Source organism: Podarcis melisellensis (assembly GCF_964234715.1).
Source record: "Podarcis melisellensis genome assembly, chromosome: 5".
Classification (NCBI taxonomy): Eukaryota; Metazoa; Chordata; class Lepidosauria; order Squamata; family Lacertidae; genus Podarcis; species Podarcis melisellensis.
The window spans coordinates 95,257,775-95,281,089 of NC_138537.1; positions in this window are offsets into that span (position 1 = coordinate 95,257,775).

The following is a 23,315-nucleotide window of genomic DNA, read 5'->3' on the forward strand; positions in this document are numbered from 1 at the left end:
CATGCAGAAGTTTCCATACACAAGCTTCAAGAATAAATCAGTCTCTGGGAGACAGCATAAAAAGAATCAATTCTTTCCTGGACCTCAGAAGTAAAGGCTTCTGCAATATTTTAGTAAACTGAGAGTTGATGGTGACATAGGGTATAGCAATGGATTAACTGATCATTCTTTATTTCCGAATGATTTATTATTTTCTACTCTTTCTTGATCTATAGCTTGGACTGAGGACAAATAGTGTGGTGCTCCAGCTTTTTAGAAATATTTATCATAATACTGGTATCATCTGGATTGTATACACCATGGGTAGGCAACCTAAGGCCCGGGGGCCAGATGCGGCCCAATCACTTTCTCAATCCGGCCCGCGGGCGGTCTGGGAATCAGTGTTTTAACATGAGTAGAATGTGTGCTTTTATTTAAAATGCATCTCTGGGTTATTTGTGGGGCATAGGAATTTGTTCAATTGCCCCCCCCCCAAAAAAAAATATAGTCTGGCCCTCCACAAGGTCTGAGGGACAGTGGACTGGCCCCCTGCTGAAAAAGTTTGCTGACCTCTGGTATACACAATGCATTCTTCTGTTGGTCTCCCACTGCGCACTGGGAGAATAAACACTAACACTGCAATTCGAAAAATATCCACCAGGAAGTAAGTCCCACTGAATGCGAGGGAATTGATCCCAAGTAGACATGCCTAGAAAGGGACGCAGGTGGCGCTGTGGGTTAAACCACAGAGCCTAGGACCTGCCGATCAGAAGGTCGGCGGTTTGAATCCCCATGACGGGGTGAGCTCCTGTTGCTCAGTCCCAGCTCCTGCCAACCTAGCAGTTCGAAAGCACATCAAAGTGCAAGTAGATAAATAGGTACCGCTCTGGTGGGAAGGTAAACGGCGTTTCTGTGCGCTGCTCTGGTTCGCCAGAAGCGGCTTAGTCATGCTGGCCACATGACCCAGAAGCTGTAGGCTGGCTCCCTCGGCCAGTAAAGCAAGATGAGTGCTGCAACCCCAGAGTCGGTCACGACTGGACCTAATGATCAGGGGTCCCTTTACCTTTAACTTTAGACATGCCTAGAAATGGTCTTGTAACCATTTTTGCCTATTTGGTGCAGGAAAGAGCAACCCAGGTGATCAAAGGGTTATATCATCCCTCCAATAAAAGACTAGCAACTTTAGAAAAGAGATGGTATGGGAAGAGGGGAAAACAACAGAATTTTGTAAAACTGTGCATGTTATGGAGATTATGGGTGTATGCATACAATATCTTTAAAGCACATTAGTAGCATGTTTTCTCCCTCAACAAACTACAGTACCAAGACCAGAATTCTTTAGGGAATGCTGGGAATTGTAACTCTGCGGTACAAATGAGCTTTGACTGCAGACTGCGTTTGCAGTTGGAGATGGGATAGAGAGAATTCTTCCTCTCTTGCAACCGTTGAAAACAAGGTCACATGATGAAAACGTCTATATATTTGGGACAAATAGAGCACTTCATATATTGCCTTAGTGTTTAGCCAAAGTACTTAGCACAGCGGATTTTGTAAGTTTTAGGACAGAACATCCCTAATAATCAATTATTATTTTTTAAATATTTTTTGAGTGGGGGGAGAGGGGTGAATTGTACAGAAATGTTGGTGGAAGGAGTCTTATCTGTAAATGTGAACTGGCTGATGGGCTTCTTTGCTTTTTCTACTTTGATGCAGCTCAAAGAACCTTTTTTTCTTGGGACAGTAACATCACGACACCCTCTGGTTCTCAGTGAAGACAGGCTTCTGGGGGTAGCCAAGCCACTGGCAAGGTTTTTTGTTGTTGTTGTAAAGCCAAACCAAACCAAACCAAAGCCCCATTTAAAGATAAGACCTTTACTCTCACACACCAAACTCTTAGAATTCACCCCACCACTAACAATTGTGGAGAGATATCGATCTTCCCTTGATCGATGGGGCCGCGACCGGGGACAGGTTTACGATCCCAATCAGCAGTTTATAACGGGTCCGGCACACTTCTTCACAGCTACGCCACTGTTGCTCCCTTCAGGTCACGGCTTAGCAGAGTTGAACAGCGGTGTAAAGCAGTCTTGCTTCTTGTAAGCACACATAGACAGCTCCGTCTATTTACAGCTCTTTATTCAAACATTACAGCATTAAAGTCCAGGGCTTCTTTCAGCCATGTCCAAAGGCACGTCTTTCTCTCTCAGATACACAGAGAGAAGAAGTGAAAGTACAGGGAAAAACTCCTCCTCCTGAGCTTCTAAAAGCTTCTGTCTCCGCCCAGCTTCTGTAAGCTGACGTTAGCAGGTGACACACACCAGGGAAATTTAACCAGATAAATTCTGAACCATAACAACAATTACTGAAAATTCTTGCACATCCAACACTTCAATTCCACTCGTGCAACATAACTTTCCCCACTTTTCCCCTTAAAAAGGTAAAGGGACCCTTGACCATTAGGTCCAGTCGTGGCTGACTCTGGGGTTGCAGCGCTCATCTCTCTTTATTGGCTGTACAGCTTCCAGGTCATGTGGCCAGCATGACTAAGCCACTTCTGGCGAAGCAGAGTAGCACATGGAAACGCCTTTCCCCCTTAGACACCTTCAAAATCTGATCAAGAGAGTTTGGGGAGCTTCTGTAGCAGCTTTTGGGGGAGGGATGTCCAGTGGCGTAGCGTGGGCGGTGCAGGGGGGCCGGCCACACCAGGCGCAACATCTGGGGTTAGGGTTAGGGGGCGCAAATCCACGGGTTAGGGGGTGCAAATTACTTGCCTTGCCCCGGGTGCTGACAACCCACGCTACGCCACTGGGGATGTCGAGAGGAGTGGAAGGGAAAGCCCCATTGAGTGAGCAGAACATCGCTCACACTGTGTTAGATAGAACCCACACTCTCCTATGCGGAATGAATGATCCCACAAAAGTGGGGCGAGGGATATTCAACCCAACTTCACAGCATATAATTACTTCTGCAGTTCATTGCCACGGGATGTGGTGATGGTGACTGGGGTTTGATGCTTTTCTTAGAAAGGGGATAGCCAAATTCATGGAGAGTCGCTAGATGGAGCTCCAGTTTTCAGATGCAGCATACTTCTGAATTTGAAAGCTTGCACACTCCTTTATGATTATGATAAAAATATTGTTTTATTATCCCGTTGGAGTTTTTATGGTTTTTCCATAAAGTCGCTTTCCTAGTATATTTGGAAAAGCTGAATGGAAATAGGCTGGCACAATAGTTGGGGCTTTAAGAATCCTTTTACATTGAGACAGGTTCCATCACATCCAGTAAAATGTCCCACAAGAAAAGAAAGGCAAACAGCACTGAAGGCCCAACACAGAAGATCTGTCCAATGCACACACACTCCAATCCCCAAAAGGTAAAAGGTAAAGGTAAAGGACCCCTGACAGTTAAGTCCAGTCACGAACGACTCTGGGGTTGCGGCACTCACCTCGCTTTACTGGCCAAGGGACAGGTTTTCCTGGGTCATGTGGCCAGCATGACTAAGCCGCTTCTAAGCAGCGCATGGAAACGCCGTTAACCTTCCCGCCGGTGTGGTACCTATTTATCTACCGCATTTTTTGCTCTATAGGACACACTTTTCCCCCTCCAAAAATTAAGAGGAAATGTGTGTGTGTCCTATAGAGCGAATGCAAGCTGCACGGCTAAGCCCAAAGCCAGAACAGGGAGACGGAGCGCTCTGTCTCGCTCTTCTAGCTTGGGGTTAGCTGCGCAAAGCCTTTGCAGGGCAGTGGGGTGAAGGCACTCCGCTGCCCTGCGGAAGCTAGAAAGGCTGTCCCTGAAGCTAGAACAGCGAGACGGAGCTTATCTCGCTGTTCTAGCTTGGGGATGGCTGCGCAAAGCCTCCGCAGGGCAGCGGGGTGCCTTCACCTGAGCTGGAGGGAGGGAATCATATATTTTTTCCTTGATTTCTCCCTCTGAAAACTAGGTGCGCCCTATGGTCAGGTGCGCCCTATGGAGCGAAAAATACGCTACTTGCATTTGACATACTTTCAAACTGCTAGGTTGGCTGGAGCTGGAACTGAACAACAGGAGATCACCCCGTCACGGGGATCTGAACCACCAACCTTCTGATCAGCAAGCCCTAGGCTCTGTGATTTACACCACAGCACCACCCGTGTCCAAAAGGAGACATAAACAATTGCTTGCATTGCAAAAGTAATATACAAAGCCAAAAGTCATTCATGGAAAATACAGTAACATCTGTAGCTAAATACATGTTGCCAACGACTTCAAAGTATGGAGTACAAAGTAAGAAGAAGTGGAGGCAGTTGTGCTGAAGGTTTTGTTTTTTTTTTTTAAGTAATGGTGGGGGGAAATGGGTAGGATAAAGTTTCCTACCTCCATCATAATATAAAAATTGTAGGCTGCTCAGCCTCAAGATAGACATTCCATTTTGACAAGAGGAAATACTTCTTCGTGTTCCTAACTCACTGAATTCACTCCTGCAAGATGTACTGATGGCTGCTACCGAGAAGTTTGTAGAAAAGGATTGGCCAAAGGAAAAGTCTATTAATGATGATTAACCATGAAAGCTAAATAGCACCTCTTTGTATACCCACCTCTGATGATCAGATTCCCACCTGCGGCCATCAAGCTGAGAGGGTTGCCATCATCCCAGTGCCATGCTGCTGGGCTTGGGGGAAGCGCCAACCTGATGCTGATGCTCATCTCTCATTGACTGTCCCAAGCAACTGGTAATGCCTGGAAACGATGCCTTATGAGGAACGGCTAAGGGAGCTGGGCATGTTTAGCCTGGAGAAGAGGAGGTTAAGGGGTGATATGATAGCCATGTTCAAATCTATAAAAGGATGCCACATAGAGGAGGGAGAAAGGTTGTTTTCTGCTGCTCCAGAGAAGCGGACACGGAGCAATGGATCCAAACTACAAGAAAGAAGATTCCACCTCAACATTAGGAAGAACTTCCTGACAGTAAGAGCTGTTCGACAGTGGAATTTGCTGCCAAGGAGTGTGGTGGAGTCTCCTTCTTTGGAGGTCTTTAAGCAGAGGCTTGACAACCATATGTCAGGAGTGCTCTGATGGTGTTTCCTGCTTGGCAGGGGGTTGGACTCGATGGCCCTTGTGGTCTCTTCCAACTCTATGATTCTATGAGAGGCAGAATGGCTGGCCATTGTAGTAGGAATTCTTGCACTTGTACATAACTGGATGCAAAACCCAAAAAGGTAAAGAATTTTCATTCCAGGAACAGAATATAACACTCCCTTCCCCCCCCCCAAAAAAAGGAGGTGGCCGTTTGGGATGGGATAGACCAGTTCTCCAGTTGAGAAGGAGTGAGAACTTCTTACCTTAGTAGCAACAGTACCAGAATCCAGGTTTTTTCTTTTCTCTTAAGTGCTGCTGCCAGAGAAGGCTGGGCTAGGACTTTCTCTGCATTTTCTTCCCCACCAAGCCCCCTTTGGAGTTTCCATGCAAGCTGCATGGGCTTCTGCTCTGGCCTCTGCCACTTTGCCCCATTTCATCCCCACCCCCCATGCATTCACAAGGAATACAGTCCCAGAGATTCAGGCCAGCTGTGATTGGAGAGCAGGGCATAAAATCTCTCCTCCAGTTTGCTGTGAGTTCTAGATGGGAAGTTCAGTCCCACAGTCACATCTCATTTTGGGATGCCTTCAGTGAAGTGTCACTTCAGATAAGATAAAGGGGGGATGCAAACAAATCACTGAGTTCAGATAAGGTGGGAAGAAAGCTCATCTTTCTCTAATTAGCAACGTAAAGGCAGCCTTTTGAGCAGCTCTTCAAATGAGATTAAGACTCAGCATCTGCTGTTGATCAGCACAAGAGCTCTCTCCCCATCTCCTTTCCCCTGGCATATAGTGGCTCTCAGATGTTAAGAGCTTAAGCTCAACAGGGCTATAAGGACAGATAATACTTTGTGTATCTTGCAGAGTTCATTTTGTGTCATTCTCCCATTCTCAGAAATTATTAACATGCATTTCAGATGGGCAATGTGTGCATTTGAAAGTGATGCTTAATCTACAACAGTCCTTCTCTTCTAAAGCGTTAGGGGAGCAAGAGAGATATTAGATTTAAGGAGAAAAATCTGGGGTCTGTATGCAAAAGGTTTGAAGCGTTTGATGTCTCATAGTTTTAGACAGTTCCTGACTGGTGACTCTGGATGACACTTCCACAGGGAATACACCAAGCTAGCTACTTACAGTAGGAGGATTTTTTTGCCTGGTGTTTTAAGTGCCAGTCTTTAATTCTTGTAATCATTGGCCAATTTCAGAAAGCTTAAGGAGCTATCGGGTGAGATTCTATAGTCAGAAATATGCAAAGAGAAGGGAGTCCAAGATGGATGGAGGTTTCTTAAGGGTGAAACACTGAAGGGTCAAATGCAGACAATTCCATCAAGAACGAAAGGTGGGAGGCATCTAAGAAAACTGATGTGGCTGCATAAGGAGCTTACAGATGATCTGAGAGTTAAGAAGGGCGTGTATAAGAAATGGAAGAAAGGGGAGATCACAAAGGAGGAGTATATACAAGTAGCCAACAGTTGCAGGGTCAGGCGGACTCAAACTTAGAATGAGCTCAGGTTTGCAAGAGAGGTTAAAAATAATTTTTAAAGGTTTCTTCGGCTATGTTCTAAGTAAGAGGAAGAACAAGCAAGCGGGAGGTCCTCTGCATGGGGAAGATGAAGAAATGCTATTGGGTGACTGAAAGAAGGCGGAATCTCTAGAGAGAAATTTCTAATTTCACCTCCCATATTAATATACAGAGGAACAGCTCATGAGAGAGTGACTAGATCAGCTGTCTTCAATCTTTGCAGAGCCAGAACCCAATACCAGCCCAAACATGGATTTGGGGCCCCCATTTATTAATCCTTTACCATACATTTGCATGGTGGTAGTGCTCCTGTTGCGATCCACATTGAATGAACCACTGTGGGTCCCCAGCCCAACCTATAAGTTGAAGACCAGTGGACTCTTAGTGTAATTCTTTTTGTCACTGCAAGAAACTCCGTTCTTTTGAGCACATAAGTCTCCAGCAGCCAGCTGCAGTTTTCCTGTGTTCTGAAGTGTTAAAAGCAGGATAACCATGCATCTGCCTGGAAAACGTTTCTTAAAGCTACTGAACATGGCTAGCATGATGGGGAACAATAAAGTTCAGCAGTGGGAGAGCAGACGCTTGGAGGAATTTTGCAAGTCTGGTTTCCACTGGGGTATTGGATCCGTGCTGGGGCTGAAGTGATGAATGTAATGAACACAATCCAAGAATTTAACAAACATTGTCCCCATGACATCAGTGGAGAGTTACTTCATGTTGAAAGCTTGCCCTGGGGGTGGGGAGGCAGAGGTAGAGCCTGACTCTAGAGCTTATTGTCACCTGCATAATGCTCTTGTTGAATGAAGCAGCATGTGTGTGGGAAAACATAGGGGAATGAATGTGTGATCTGACATGTGTGTGCCACAAGTTTCCCCAGTGTGGGGTGTGAGATGTTTTGCCCTCACTCTTCTTTGCTTTAAGTGAATGTCTCCAGGAGGATTAGCCTTTGAGTGTGTTTTGCAAGAGTATAAATGGAAGGCATTTGAGACATACTGGCAGGGAAGATATATTTTGACAAACTGCTTGATCTTTGACCCCTTCCCTGGTACACAATCTTTGCTTTCGCTATCTCCAGTACCTGTCTCCAAAATGAAACCACTGATAGGAAATGTTATTTCCACTCTGCATTCATTTTTTTTTTTAAAAAAAGCCATTGAAAAGTTAAACTGCCTGTGTGCAAATATGGGGCTCCCAAAATAACTATTCACAAAGTTTCCAATGCACATAAAAACCATTATTTTGGTGAGCTCCCCTCTTTATTAGCCTCTGTAGAGAAAACAAACTTGCTGATGAAGTATTGTTATATGTAAAACATATGCCTTACATTGTAGAGAAGGACTGAAGGTCCATCTGTTCTTAATGCGATTAGTAGCTTTCTCATAGAAGAGGAGATTCTTGATTTGGATAGATGCATTTGAATGGGTCCAAGCACATCCACTGAAACTTATGTGCCAAAGGGGAGTCTCAGGCACAAGGGAGGTCCTCACTGCAGAAAAGGAAGTAAAACTGATCATAGTAAAATTCTGCTAAATGCTGACAGTCTTTTTTTTGTACAATCCAAGTTGTTTTTCCAGTGGGGGGGGGGGAATGAAAAACCAGGGGTGGTATAAAGCTAGTAAGCTACTGGAGAATATGAATGGCAGCTGTTGCAGCAATTTAAATAAGGCTTTCCAAAAGAATGAAAAGAAGGGATTTGCAGCTTTGGGTTCATAAGTGCATGCTGACACCCATTTGGCATATTTAATCATACATTATATCTGTTCTGCAATGGCAGATGTAGGGCAATACATGCAAACCAGAATGTCTGAACAGAATCATGCAGATTTCTTTCCTTTATTCACAGATTAAATCAGAAAGGGAAGAGACAGGATAAACATCTCCAAAAGAGGCATAGGCTACAAACAAATTGATTGGTGATGTTATTTAGGTGTCTCGGTGATTAGTGATGATGAGCAGTTTCTTCCTCTCTCCCACAATAGCTCCAGGGAACTGAGGCTGGTCTCCCTAGCCAGGAGTCTATTAAGGGACGGAGATGACTTTTGGATCCTATTGCTCCAAGGCCTCCCCTGATGTCCATCCATGACACGTCCCTTTCCAGCCCCTGCTGCCTTAGGAGCATGAACTGCGGATCAGCGATGGTCGCTGAATTTTCTGCTGTCATAAGAAGGAGACCTCTGCAAGTGGATGTCCTCCTCCACTTGTGGAGATGAAGGTCTGCAAGATCCCACGGCTCCTTCATTGCCCTTCCCAAGAGCACAGAAGTGCTCCTTAAACTTCTTAGTCTTTGTTGTTGTTGTTGTTTAGTCGTTTCTGACTCTTCGTGACCCCATGGACCAGAGCACGCCAGGCACTCCTGTCTTCCACTGCCTCCCGCAGTTTGGTCAGACTCATGTTGGTAGCTTCGAGAACACAGTCCAACAATCTCGTCCCCTGTCGTCCCCTTCTCCTTGTGCCCTCCATCTTTCCCAACATCACCATCTTTTCCAGGGAGTCTTCTCTTCTCATGAGGTGGCCAAAGTATTGGAGCCTCAGCTTCAGGATCTGTCCTTCCAGTGAGCACTCAGGGCTGATTTCCTTCAGAATGGATAGGTTTGATCTTCTTGCAGTCCATGGGACTCTCAAGAGTCTCCTCCAGCACCATAATTCAAAAGCATCAATTCTTCGGCGATCAGCCTTCTTTATGGTCCTGCTCTCACTTCCATACATCACTACTGGGAAAACCATAGCTTTGACTATACGGACCTTAGAAGAAGGAAATACTGTTGATTTCCATAAGACTGCCTTCCAAATCAGATTAGGCTTTGGGCCTTAGCACTAAGTGTCAATAATTAAGCTTCCCGTTGACTTTCTTTCTCACCCTCTTCTCTGGCTCCTCTCTTCTTTCCCTCTGTAAGGAAGGGAAACATCCCTCAGCTGCTGTTCAGCCCATAGCTCTTCACTTGGCTGATTCTCAATAATGTGTCTTTCCTTTTGACTTAATCCAACAGTGATAGCTGTGCGTGAGAGACACCAGGACAATTTGAGTTATTCCATGCAATTGTTGCCCATGTGTGAAATTAGCAGGAGAACCCTGAAACTTTTGTTCATGTGGCACATAAACACACACACACACACACACACACACACACACAATTCTCACATTAATGTCCAAATACCAAATCTCTGAAGAGACCACAAAGGGATCAGCTTCCTTCCTTTCTGTTTTTTTTGCTTCTGACAGCACCAGGCATTGCCAAGACAGAGGAGGCCGATGAGAGGCAGAAGACTAAGCAAATTAAAACAGACCAGTTACTAAGACAACTGTCCATGGAATATCTTTCAGCCACCCCAATGAAATCCACAACTGTTGCAGTGGGACAGGGGGGGAATCTATGTTTATATTATAATTTATGTTTCCAATAATACCATTTATATGAATAGTATGTTTCTTATAAACTGGATAATAAACCATGACCATTGTAAGCCAGTAGGAAAAAAAAGTGGTTGCCTTTTTAATCAAATGTGACTCAGGGGCTAGGTACCAGAATGCCATCTTTGCATCCTTTTCACTGTTTCATATTTTGAATGCAAGCAGCGTCTTTGCTGTGGGCTCTCGCCAAAGGGCAGGGGGCAGGGGAGGAAAAGGGAGTAGAAAGGAATTGTCATTTGGGAAAGGATGCCTTTTACAGCAACATAGTAGAAATAAAAGCCCTTCGGAAGCTTCCTAGATGGGAGATTACATGCAAAGTTATGAGAATGACTATTATTAGCATTTCTCAGTTACCGCCTAGTTTGGAGTGGTGCAGAAATGGAACATATCATTAGAATATTTATGAACTCTGGAAAAACAGCAAAATAAAATGTTATTATTGGAGCAGACTGGGCTAAGGGGAACCAGATTTTTATTTCCATTAGTTTATCTATTCATGATGTAAAACGTAATTAATCTCATGGTTTTAGGACATATATACAGATACTTTTATATATTTTCAATTAGTTTGAAAAGAAAAGAATAGTAATTAAAATAAGGTGAATCTCTGCATTTTAATCCCTTCTGTTGAAGTTCCAGTTTACTACCTAGGACTCAGCTACACAGCTGCAAATAAAACATTTTAAATGTGTTGTAAAATGCAGTATACAAATGTGACACTAGATGGCAAAACTGTGTTATGCAAAATTCAATGTATATTTCAAAACGAGCTTTTAAAAAGCATTTTCACGGTGTGTTTTTTTTCATATTAAAAAATATGTTTGTAGATTCCACCCTAGTTTCATTCTGACTAACCTGTTGCTGATAATCATTTGCAGAGTGCCCAAATATTTTGTTTTGGGGTGAAACACTACAGGGACCACTATGCTGAATCCTCCTGAGAATATGAGGTAAATGATAGAAATCCTGTATATGATAGTATTAAACCTGACTCCCAACTTCCTCCCAACCATTTGCTAAGCTGCTACTCAAACGTTCCAACTGTTGAACGGGTGGAATCAGTCATGTCAAGCTGAAAAATAATGTTTCAGTGGGGAAAGTGGGGGGTGTCAGTTTGAGTTGGGAGAAAAAAGTATTATAAGGGAACTGAAGGCATATTAAGAAAAAGCTGGATTTTCAGATGTTCATTCAATATAAAAAGGCAACTCGTGGTCTCTGGCATCTCACCCTTTTTGAAAAGGACCTTTTTCAAGCTACTGTTGCCATTTGGATGTTAACCATGGGTTGTATCCAACAAGAGTCTACTCAGAGTAGACCCATGGAAAGTAATAACCTCAATTTAGTCATGCCCATTAATTTTAATGGGTCTGCTCTATGACTAAGCTCAGGGGCACCATCGGGGGGTGAGGGGCCAAGACCCCCCTACCCAAAATTTTCAAGGAGGGGGCTGGGACCCCTTGATATCCCATGGGCTATGGTGGGCCTCTCGGCCTCCTCCTGCTACGTGACATCACACATGTGCATTGTGCATGTGACGTCACGCACACATGCCAGGCACCCCCAAAGTTGGGTGGGACCCAGTGCCTGTGTTGGCTACCACCCAGTATAATATCAGATTCTTTAGATTATGGATAGGAAAATCCAATATGGCGAGTATGCATTGGAGAATGCCTATTTCATTTGAAATTCTATCTAAACTTGATCTACCTTATCAATGCATTTGGGTGACACAGATCTAGATTAAGAACTAGAAATGATATATGGCATGTGTCCATAACTAGAAGAAGAAGAAAAAGAAGCCTTCCAGCAGAATTTACAATGACAGCTCTTGTGTGTATTAGTGAGGCCCTGAAGAATGTGCACTGAAAGCAATGGAAATCTACACTGACTGCACATTTGGATTTTCATTCAATTTACTTCCAGTTTCTAAAAAAAGCAAAGATATCAGAAACACTTTGGGCAATTTCCATGCCCCTCTATGACCATTAAGCACAGAAAGCGGAAAACTGTGCATTAATAAAAAGGAAATTTACATTCATCCCTATTTTGTTTTACTTTGCTCTGAAGAGATTGGGAGACAACAGCTACACAGTTTGGAAGAGGCAGGCAGAAATGTAGGCCTATTGCTTGCAAGCTTCCTCCTGTACGCAGGAAGTCATACACAAAAGTCCCCCATTACCTGTGTCACGGTATGTCAGGTTTAAAACCATGTATTTATTAACTCTAATTAAAAAAAACCTAAGATCATGGTCACTGGTCCCATCACCTTCTGGCAAATAGAAGGGGAAGAAATGGAGGCAGTGAGAGATTTTACTTTCTTGGGCTCCATGATCACTTCAGATGGTGACAGCAGCCATGAAATTAAAAGACGCCTGCTTCTTGGGAGAAAAGCAATGACAAACCTAGACAGCATCTTAAAAAACAGAGACATCACCTTGCCAACGAAGGCCCGTATAGTTAAAGCTATGGTTTTCCCAGTAGTGATGTATGGAAGTGAGAGCTGGACCATAAAGAAGGCTGATCGCCGAAGAATTGATGCTTTTGAATTATGATGCTGGAGGAGACTCTTGAGAGTCCCATGGACTGCAAGAAGACCAAACCTATCCATTCTGAAGGAAATCAGCCCTGAGTGCTCACTGGAAGGACAGATCCTGAAGCTGAGGCTCCAAGACTTTGGCCACCTCATGAGAAGAGAAGACTCCCTGGAAAAGACCCTGATGCTGGGAAAGATGGAAGGCACAAGGAGAAATGGACGACAGAGGACGAGATGGCTGGATAGTGTTCTCGAATCTACCAGCATGAGTTTGGCCAAACTGCGGGAGGCAGTGGAAGACAGAAGTGCCTGGGGTGCTCTGGTCCAGGGGGTCACAAAGAGTCGGACATGACTAAATGACTAAACAACATTTATTAACTCACTAACAAAATCTCTCATTTGTTGGCTAATATGTTGAATATTGTAGCTGGGCAGGCACGCTTAAATGCATTGCAAAGGGAACAAGTTGTCTGTTTCATAGTAAAAGGCAATCTACATCCAGAAACAGAAGTCAATCATATTGAAGATCCTCCTCCTGGCCAATGCACTATTGGAAGATAATATTGTTGTCATATCAGTCAGGAATTTAGAAAGTTATGGAGTGATTAAAATGTTGTAAAAGAGATCTACTTTTCACTCCTGAAATATGCTCTGTAGTAGTTGTACCCCGAAGCCCCCAAACACTTCTCCAGTAAATAAATTCAAATGGACACATAATTTTAGTTTAAGTTTTTGGGCAAAATTTTGGCCACAACTTTATTGATTACAAAACAAATGGAGCGGTATTGGCCTAGGCAATGGTCAGAGACTATAACTGACTCCAGCCACTCTGGCCGGCAGTCTAAAAGGGTAAACACCAAACAAGGGAGCAACATCAGGCCCTAGCCCCTCAAGCGGTCTTCAGACAAGATCCAGGACCCCCAAATTCCTTTACTGGAATACCCTAATTCTGGAGGGGTAGGTGATGTCCACACCTCCCCTCCTGCACATTTCTATAAACCAATGCCTATCCGCCAAACCTTACAAAGTAGTGATGATTGCTAAGGGGGTAGGCAAAAACCAAGTGGCCAAAGCCAATCTGCCAAATGGAAAAATTCCTACCCAGCCCCTGTTCCAAAGCAGGTGATCCAGTCCAAAGCAAGGCCAAAGCAGCAGCACCTAAAATAGGGAGGGAGGGCGGGTGTTCAGCAGCGCGAAGCAAGTGCCCCACCCACATCGAGCTGCCGCATTTATAGCACCATGGGATCACCCCACCTGCCCCAATTGGCCCAAACAGCCAGGCATGATCCCAGTGCCTAATTGACAAGGCTTGGGCCACGCCTAGTAACAACTCACCCCGTGGGGATGGCTTAAGGGGCCCAAGCACAACCAGGACCCTCAATTTAGGAGGATCCCATTTGTCCATTATAACTTACATTTTTCATGGACTGTTCCCCCCCCCCCAAAAAAAAAAATCCTGGAACAAACGGATACTTTTTCTAGGTAAGCTCTATTTTCATCAAGTGAAAATACCTTTGAGACAAAAAGTGTGATTCACGTGAAAAAACGGGCTTTAGGAAACAAAACCTGTGCTCCTGTTTTCAGCAGGTCCCTTCCTATGCAGCCACAGTTTCATTTTGCAAAAGCAGTCGGAGGACCACGTGGGGTTGGAGGGGCTCCATGCAGCAGCCATTCCCGTTCTGTGCGAGTGAATATTATCCGGGACTTAAGATCACTGCAGATTTTCCATTATATCCCACCCAGCCCTTTTTTGTGGCTAACACTTCGTTACGAGAAGCCTGCTTCTTTTCCACCTTTTGCCTCATAATTCAACCTCTTCACATGGCGCCTTGAAATTTTATGAGCAGGCTTAGGATAAATGAGTCACATCAGCCTCCTGTTTAGGTGTTGTTCTCTGGACACAAAAAGCAGCCCAACAAATTTTGCTTCAACCTGAAGCTGCAGCGTTTCCTGCTACTCTGGACTAGTCATGTCCTGTTCCAAAACCAACCTCTCCACACATTTCCTCTCCTTCAGGGAAAGAGGCTGAGGCTTCCCAGGTGGTCACAGCTAAATAGAAGTACGAGAGGCCAAAACTCAGACTGTGAAGTAGACAGCAGACCTTTTGTGGGTAATCACAACTGCAGCATACAATTGCAGCATTATGAGGTTTGTTGAGATTGACATCTGCATCGGTGGGGAAAAGGGAGATGAGAATTCATTCCCCTGCTCTTTTTTTCTGAGGGATTGCTGCCTGCTTCTGATATTCCTCGCACAGCAAGATATCATGGGCCGAGTGTAGAATTATTCCAGTGCCCCCATCTCTCGGGTGTGAAAGAGAGAGAAGGAAAGTTAAGCACACCTAATGTCTCTCTTCCACCAATGCTTGCAGTAGAGTCCATTTTAGTTCCACTTGCAATAATATTGGTATTAATAATATTGAAAACAATAGGAACAAAGACTATGCTGTAATTCTCGAGAATTAAAGTATTAAAAGGGGGGGTATGTACTTAAAATTTGAGGGATAATAACCAGCAGCTGTAACCAGTTTTGAAAACTGATAGATTGCAAAGGCAGATTTAGGGCATGACAAACATTTCTGCTGAACTGGGCTCCAAGCCGAGGGGCACAGCTGTCAACGTTCCCCCCTTTTTAAGAGAAATTCCCTTATTCCGAATAGGATTCCTCGCAAGAAAAGGAAGAAGTTGACAGCTATGCCTAGGGGGCGTTGCAAGGGGTGGCAACTGTGAGGTAGCAAACTGAGTAGAATGCAAGTTGAGACGCGGTGGTGGGTGGGTGTGCTGAATTTTGGCCTTGCATGGGGGACCTCTATCATTTGAAAGACCAAAGCCTGTCCTTAGGTGATGGGTAGAAGAGACCAGGATGGAAAGCGAGAGAGAGTGAGATTAAAAACATTTAGCCACTGCGGGTGAAAAAAAGGTATGTAAAGTTTATTATTAATTTATTTTATGAATTTATGAATTGTCTTTCTCACATGTCTCAAGGCAATATGGAAACAGTTAAAATAGTTTTAAAAACAGTACAAAAGGCAGAGGCCTTTTCATCATTTAGCTGCTTGAAATGAAAATGTATTCAATTCTTTCAGTCAAGTACGGACAGCGGGTGTCTGTCGTAGCTCAACAGAGATGCTGTTCCACAAAACAGGGGCCGCCTCACTGAAGACCCTGCTGACAGGAAGGCTTCCACCCACAGAACAGAGAAGACAGCTAGTTAGTTCAGCAATGCCCTCTTCCCACTGCAACCCCGATGCCCCCTAAATTTGGTTTGGAGGGTCCACCAACACTCTGGAACAGATTTAATTTAGTTTAAGGAATTTAAGAATCTTAAACAATCTCAGTCTTCAAGATCTCACAAGTTTAATTGTTGTTTTTACTCATTCTAGTTGTAATGACTGAGTGCTACTGAAGAACTGAGACTTCCCCCTGTCCACTTTTCATTTATTACTTCACGGCCCATAGCAAAAAAGAAAAAAGAAAAAAAATCTGAATTGAACATGATCCTCTGTGTAAGGTTTACGCGTTATAGTGGAATTATGTAAGTATACTTCTGAAGTAACGTTCCTTATCTGAGCTGAAAAGTTTAGATGTGGCAGACTAACTGGACACAGTGAAGTCCCTTGTACGTAGGTATCAATATATTGGTTAAAGACTCCAGTACAAATAGTAACAATGACAAATATAGCATCCGTATCCACTTTGCAAATTAATGAGGAGGATTTTTATTATACTTTGGATACAGCGGAGTGGCAGAATGGTAAAGCGACCACCTGCACCCACAAAAGCTGAGCTGCTGTTGATATGGTGTTGGGGACTGAAAAAACCACTACCTAAATATAATATAGGTCATCTAAGTAAATGTAGAATAAATTTGTAAGTTCAGAATAGCCAATGAGTCTATTTATTAATAATATTTATTATTCATCAAATTTGTTAGTCAGTTTATCTTGCCCAAGTTAGCTGGAAATGTATCTGTGGTTTGTTTGGTCTTTAAACTGATGTTCAGCAATAATTGTCTCTCAATCTTCTGCAAGGGAAGAAGAAAAGCCCTCTTAACGCACCAGAACTAATGTTTACTGGCAGTATCTGAAAGCATAAAATTGAGCTTACATACCATCTAAGGCACCCAAGGCCTTCATATTTTTAAATGCTGAAAGGTGTAACTCACTATTAAAGTTATGCCCATTAATTCTCCCAGCTGCATCTTTTATCAGCAGATTTTCACGGACAGTATGTTACGAAAAAGCAAATAAATCACACGTTGGCTGGGATTTTTCATGGGATGGGCTGAGGGTTGAATCTTTCCTTGTGTAATTGAAGACTGATGGCTCTGAAAGCATCTCAGACATTTGCCTTTCTTGTTGATACCTGCCATGATTGAGAATGCCATCGTTTTGTTTGGCAAAAGCACATTTCAAATCTGTTACGCTCTTCAAGCTCGTTCAAGAAGGGGCTGACATCCTGATGTTTTGTTCTCGGTAGATTGCTGACCCCTTAATGTCTGACATGTATTCTCAGTTTCATGGCTTCTTAAGGTCCAGAAAGGATGGATGATTCCAAACAGATGGGGATAGATTCTTAGCTGTCCACTTATGTTCAAAATAGCCCTTTTTTTATTGGTTTCCGATCTTGCCTGAGACTCTGCACTCTCAGTGATTATGTTCTTCATTAATGGAAAGTACAGGAATGGCTGGGTTCCTGCCCTCAGTTTTATAAAAAAAATGTGACAACTGATCTCGCCCATGATTAAAGATTTAGAAAACACACAGAGATATGCAGGATATGGGAACAGCATAACTTTGCAATGGAGTCTGGGTAGGAAAGCAAATATTGAATACAACTTTATCCTGACCTACCTCACTATGATCTTGTTTCCGGAAAGTCTCAATCTTCGAAGAGTGGATATGACAGCGGGGGGGGGGGGATTATTATTCCCAGAGTGATCACAAGGAAAAACCAGTTATTGGGCAAAGTGTGTTCTCCTTCATGGAGAGCACGTGTTGCGGTGGGGGCCGCCAGGACACTCCAAAGTTGGGGGCGGGCTAATTGATCGTTGGCCACTGATGCGATTGGGGCTTCCCTTGTTGTTGGGAAGAAGTTAATGTTGCCATTTGTTGATTGACAGCCAGAAATGCTAAAACTCCTTGCACGAGGCTAGGGCTTCCTCTTTTTGACCGTGCATCGGATTGCCCATCCCCCCTCCCTATATTTAGGGTTGTTCGCTTTGACCTTGCTATGCCTGTCATGGGGTCGTCTGCTCTTGGGGCAGGGACCTGGCAGGAATTTTGTCCATCTGGCTGATTGGCTGGGGCCATTTGGTTTTTGCCTACTGCATAGCAAATCGTCACAACTTGTAAGGTTGCGGTTAGGCATTGGTTTATGGTTTGGTTGGTTGAGGGGCATGGATTGGCTGTGCCTGCCCCTCTAATGCTGCTGCTGCAAGGGATTCCGTTAAAGGAATTGGGGGCTAACTATTGCTTGTCCACTCTGTCAAGGAGGCTCGGGCCATAGCAATGAGCTCCTGGTTGCATTTGGGGTGAGGGCAGGTTCCCTGCTCCGTCGCTACCCCCAAGTGTATTCCCCTATTCTGACTTTCGCATCGTGCGGAATGTCAGTCTGTCCCCCATGGTGGGGGCAGGTAGTCGCAACCAATGCCTAAGCAACCACTCACATTTTTGTATTTTAATAAAGTTATGGCCAAAATTATGCCAAAAACCTTGAACAAAAATTCTGTGTGATGTGTGAGTTATTGGGGTGGACCTGGGGACCTCGACACACAAAGTTGTATACCCAACAGGACTGGCTGAAATGTCATCACAGATGAGTTAAGATTTACTTGGTGTAAACAGAAATTGAAGAGAGAAACGCAGTGAGGGGTTGTTGGTTTTAGGCATATCTTCTTTTCTGAAAGGCATTCCACACAGGACCCAGAGAGAAGAACCCCCCTGGCCACCAGCCATGCCAGGAGGTTTAGAAGGCCTGGCCATGTGCATGAGCCTCACCGCCTGTCTATCAAGTCCCCAGGGCCATATGCAACAGCCTTCCAGTGCAGATGGCTAAGACACCATGTACATTTCAGCAGCAGCTTTCCAGACTGCCTCTTAAATAAATCACGGCATCAAGCTGGCTAGGAGAATGCAACACATCGTTTATTTTGTCTTTTCGCTTGACAAAACACTGCATCCATATTTAAGTACTCTGCACATGTTGTACAGCGAGGCTCAAGCCTGACGTTGCTTTTGTAGAATTATATTACAGTGGTACCTCAGGTTAAGTGCTTAATTCGTTCTGAAGGTCCGTACTTAACCTGAAACTGTTCTTAACCTGAAGCACCACTTTAGCTGATGGGGCCTCCTGCTGCTGCCACGCCACCGGACCACAATTTCTGTTCTCATCCTGAAGCAAAGTTCTTAACCTTAAGCACTATTTCTGGGTTAGTGGAGTCCGTAACCTGAAGCGTATGTAACCTGAAGCATATGTAACCCAGGGTACCACTGTATAAGTTGTTGCTTTTGTAGTATTGCATTGCCTTATGCTATGTCCCCCCCTTTTTTTTATCTACACCATTTTAACATTTCATAATAGTAAGCATCTTTAAAAAATCTTGCAGATAAATAATAAAGCAACTGTTCGATTGCAGGAGTCATCTCAGTTCCTATGCTGCGTGCATGTTTTGGAGGTTACTTGACTTAGATCTCCAAAATGTCACCCCAGATCTCTTGGAAACTGGTTTGTTTAATTTATTGACCAATATTTTCTCATGGGCTGCTATGTTTCAGAAGATACTAGATACAATTTTGCATATCCGGTGTGGTCTGGGATTTCCAGTGTTTGGGGATAAAATGATCATGTGCAGATGTGGCCTGTTGGAACCATATTTATTGCCCTCTCAGTAATCCTGATTTGACAGATATGTGGCTCCTACTTTCAGAGCTTTGTCTAAGACCAGGCTTCCTCAACTTCAGCCCTCCAGATATTTTTGGCCTACAACTCCCATGATCCCTACCTAGCAGGGCCAGTGGTCAGGGATGATGGGAATTGTAGTCTCAAAACATCTGGAGGACTGAGTTTGAGGAAGCCTGTCTAAGACCAGTTTAACTGTAGTTTTCATTTCCTTCCAGAAGGGTTTGACCAGGCAGGTCTACAGTGGGTGGGTTACGCTATATTGCATTTTCCTCAGTCACCCATCAGTTCAATGCCCAGGTGCCTAAGGCATGCTTGGGTTGAGGAGGCTCATATAGCATTTTTTTATTATTCAATTCACCCCAGTTCCATGTCTTGTGTAGCTACTTTAATGCTGCCTAGGGCTTTTGACCACTGTGAAAATATTAAGTAGGTATTGAGTTCCTTGTTCCACTTTTGTCTAACTGTCTCTCAGTCAGGGCTTAACCAGTTACACACCAATGTGTTCAAGTATTCTCAAGCTCTCTCTGTGCTGACTGTTATCACTGCAGACTACAGGTGAATCTTTACATTTAAATTTTTTAAGACCCATTGATTTCATCTGAGAAGGAATGCTGAGGTCTAAAGCTCTCCAAATTAAAGCTGATTTGGTCTAGGTTTGGCTTGCTGTTTTTCATTGACCATTACAAATGACCTCAGGAAAAATATGAAATTTGAAAAGCACTAACTCTTCTTTACATAATTTATATTTTACTGACTTTCAATGGTAGCTCATCGGCTGCTGCCTGATGTAGGTCACCCACCAAACTATGCCTAATGGTATGGTTGACTTTGGAACTTACTAGGAACTTGTATAAATTATTTTCCTTGCATGTGGAGCTTAATCTTAAGCATGTTTTCTCAAACGTTGCTCTCAGTCCAATGGGACTTACACCCTAGTAAGTATGGCCAAGTTTGCAGCTTTAATCATCTCCTCCTTTAAATGGTAACAATGTCTTTTTATTTACAGAGCAATTTAGTCATTCAGCATTTTTCCTCTGAGCTTGTCAGAGTCTGTTAGCGCTGATCCACTTTGACATCATGCCCAGACAGCATCCGACCACAAACCCCAGAATAGAATGCAGCCATTAACAATTTAATAACCTGTTGTGGTACTTAATTTTTTTTTTTAACACATCAGCATTGTCACACTTGCTAACACTGCGATTTTTACCATCAGTAAATCCATGGAGAAAATTGGTATCGCAGAGAGTTAAGCATAAGCCTTCCTTTGTTTTTTTTAAAAAACAAATACAGCCTGATCTCATGCATGTTCAGTCAGAAACGTGTCCCACTGTTTTTGGTTGGCTTTATTCATAGGAAAGTAAACTCAAGAATGTCCTCTTAAGCATGTGCTTAATGCGCCCATTGAAATCAACTCAGCTGTAGGTGGATCATGAGTCTGCATGTGTGCATGTATCAAATTTATATACACTTTACTGCTAGCATGTTATGGATTTAAACAAGTTTTAGCTTCTTATTAACTGTTACATTTTGCCTATCAGTGTTGCTCCTTCACATTTGCATGTGAAGACCACCCAAGACCTCCCAAAGAAAGACACAGTTGACACCATGTTCTGCCAAGGGCAGGGTTCTTTCCGGATCTGGAGTCAATACGCACATCAGTGGATGAAGAATAAGCAATGCTTTATTTGCGTAAGGTTAACAGATAGCAGCAGGGACGCGGGTGGCGCTGTGAGTTAAACCACAGAGCTGAGGACTTGCCAATCAGAAGGTAGGCAGTTCGAATCCCCGCGACGGGGTGAGCTCCCATTGCTCGGTCCCTGCTCCTGCCAACCTAGCAGTTTGAAATCACGTCAAAGTGCAAGTAGATAAATAGGTACCACTCCGGCGGGAAGGTAAACGGCGTTTCCGTGCGCTGCTCTGGTTAACCAGAAGCGGCTTAGTCATGCTGGCCACATGACCCGGAAGCTGTACGCCGGCTCCCTCAGCCAATAAAGCGACATGAGCACCGCAACCCCAGAGTCAGTCACGACTGGACCTAATGGTCAGGTAACCTAATGGTTACCTTAACAGACAGCAGCAGGCATACTAAACACAAATTATAGCATACCAGACAGAAATCACACACAATCTCCCCTTCAGTTGCCCAGAACTCCAGGTAGAGCAACAAGAGACCTGGCCGACAGTCTCACAGCACCTTGATCTGGGAAGAAGCTATCCGAGCCCCTTCAACCTACAGCTCTTATAGCCAACTTTGATTGAGTTGATTGACTGCACCTGGTTAGCAAGCATCACTCATGATCAGCCTGGGACAAGGGGTTGTGACTCAACAGGAATGCAGAGCAGCTGAGAGTCTCCAACCCAATTCACTACACCTGGGTATCCTCCCCACTAGCCAATCAGCACTTAGAACACAGGAGACACAGGAAACGCCTGACACAGGTGTGTGGAAAACAAGCTATACCATCATGAATCAGCAGACCTTAAACCGGGGATGTAAAAGGGAAAGAGACAAATCATGTAACTCCTCAAAATTACAATGGTCTTCCGTGTTTCCCCTACACACCAATATTAGTTTAAGGTTATTGGCATAATTTTGGCCACAACTTTATTGGTTACAGAATGTGAGTGGTTTGCTTAGGCATTGGTTCGACTAGCTGCATCTACACCTCTGGCAGGGCAGCACTGACGCCTGGAGAAGTCAGTCAGGATAAACATCCTGGGGGAGCGTTGGTCCTACCACAGATGCAACCTCAGCCCAAAATGCTCCCAGGTGTTCTGGCGTGGCCCTAACCCTTGGAAGGGGATTGGACAAAAGCATGGTGAGCTCCTGGATTCCTTTAACGAAATTCCCTATCACACATTGGGAGGGGCAGGTGTAACAACCTCCCCTCCCCTCCACCTTGAACCAATGCCTAACCGCCAAACCTTACAAAGTTGTGGTGATTTGCTACATGGCAGCCAAAACCCAAGTGGCACCAGCCAATCAGCCAAATGGCAAAATTCCTACTGGGCCCCTGTCTCAAAAGCAGACGACTCATGACTGCATAGCAAGACCCTAAATATAGGGAAGGTGGGAGGGTGATCCAATGCACGAGGCGAAAAGAGGAAGCTTGACGCAACGTGTAGCGGCATAAATAGGTCCCCCGGCTGCAAATTCTCTCAACCCCATTGGCCAGAATTACCTTAGCAACCAAGGGACCCAATTGGGTTGTTGTGGCTATCCAATCGCTCCCACCCACACAAACGGTGAGGTCAGTTTTGGAGATCTCACCGCAACACATGCCCTCCGTGATGAGGACATGATTTCTGGTGATACCTGAATATTTCAATTGATATGTACATCTGTTTTAAACTGAGAAGTGCATAAGTTTGGGAGGGAAATCCTAAACCATTTGTGCACCTGCCATTTGGGATTGCTATGTTCAAAGTAACTTTTGGTACTAAGAGTTTATCAGGAAAAAACATATGGCTAAACCATAGCCAGAGTATTTCTCTGTCATCATACACATGCTTAGGGGATTCAGCTCTACAATCACAGCTCCCACCCCTTCTCCCACAGTCATTCCAGTCAGTGTGTGAAATGTCCGGGCCCTGAATGAAATCTGTAGCTCTCAGTCCCTGGCTCCCCTCTGTTTTAGCCATGTTAGGATACATAAAGGCTTTCTTCAAACACCAAGAAAGCTATCACAAAAGAAAAGGTGCTCTCCAAAGCAGTCTGCCTCAAATACCAGTTTCTGGGAACCACAAGTTGATGGCCCCAGTTTTCTTCTTCTTCTTCTTCTTCTTCTTCTTCTTCTTCTTCTTCTTCTTCTTCTTCTTCTTCTTCTTCTCATTTTTAGAAGACTGGCTGCAAAAGCCAAGAACAGACAGAGATGTGTGATTCCTGCAGTTCCAGTCTGTGACGGTTCAG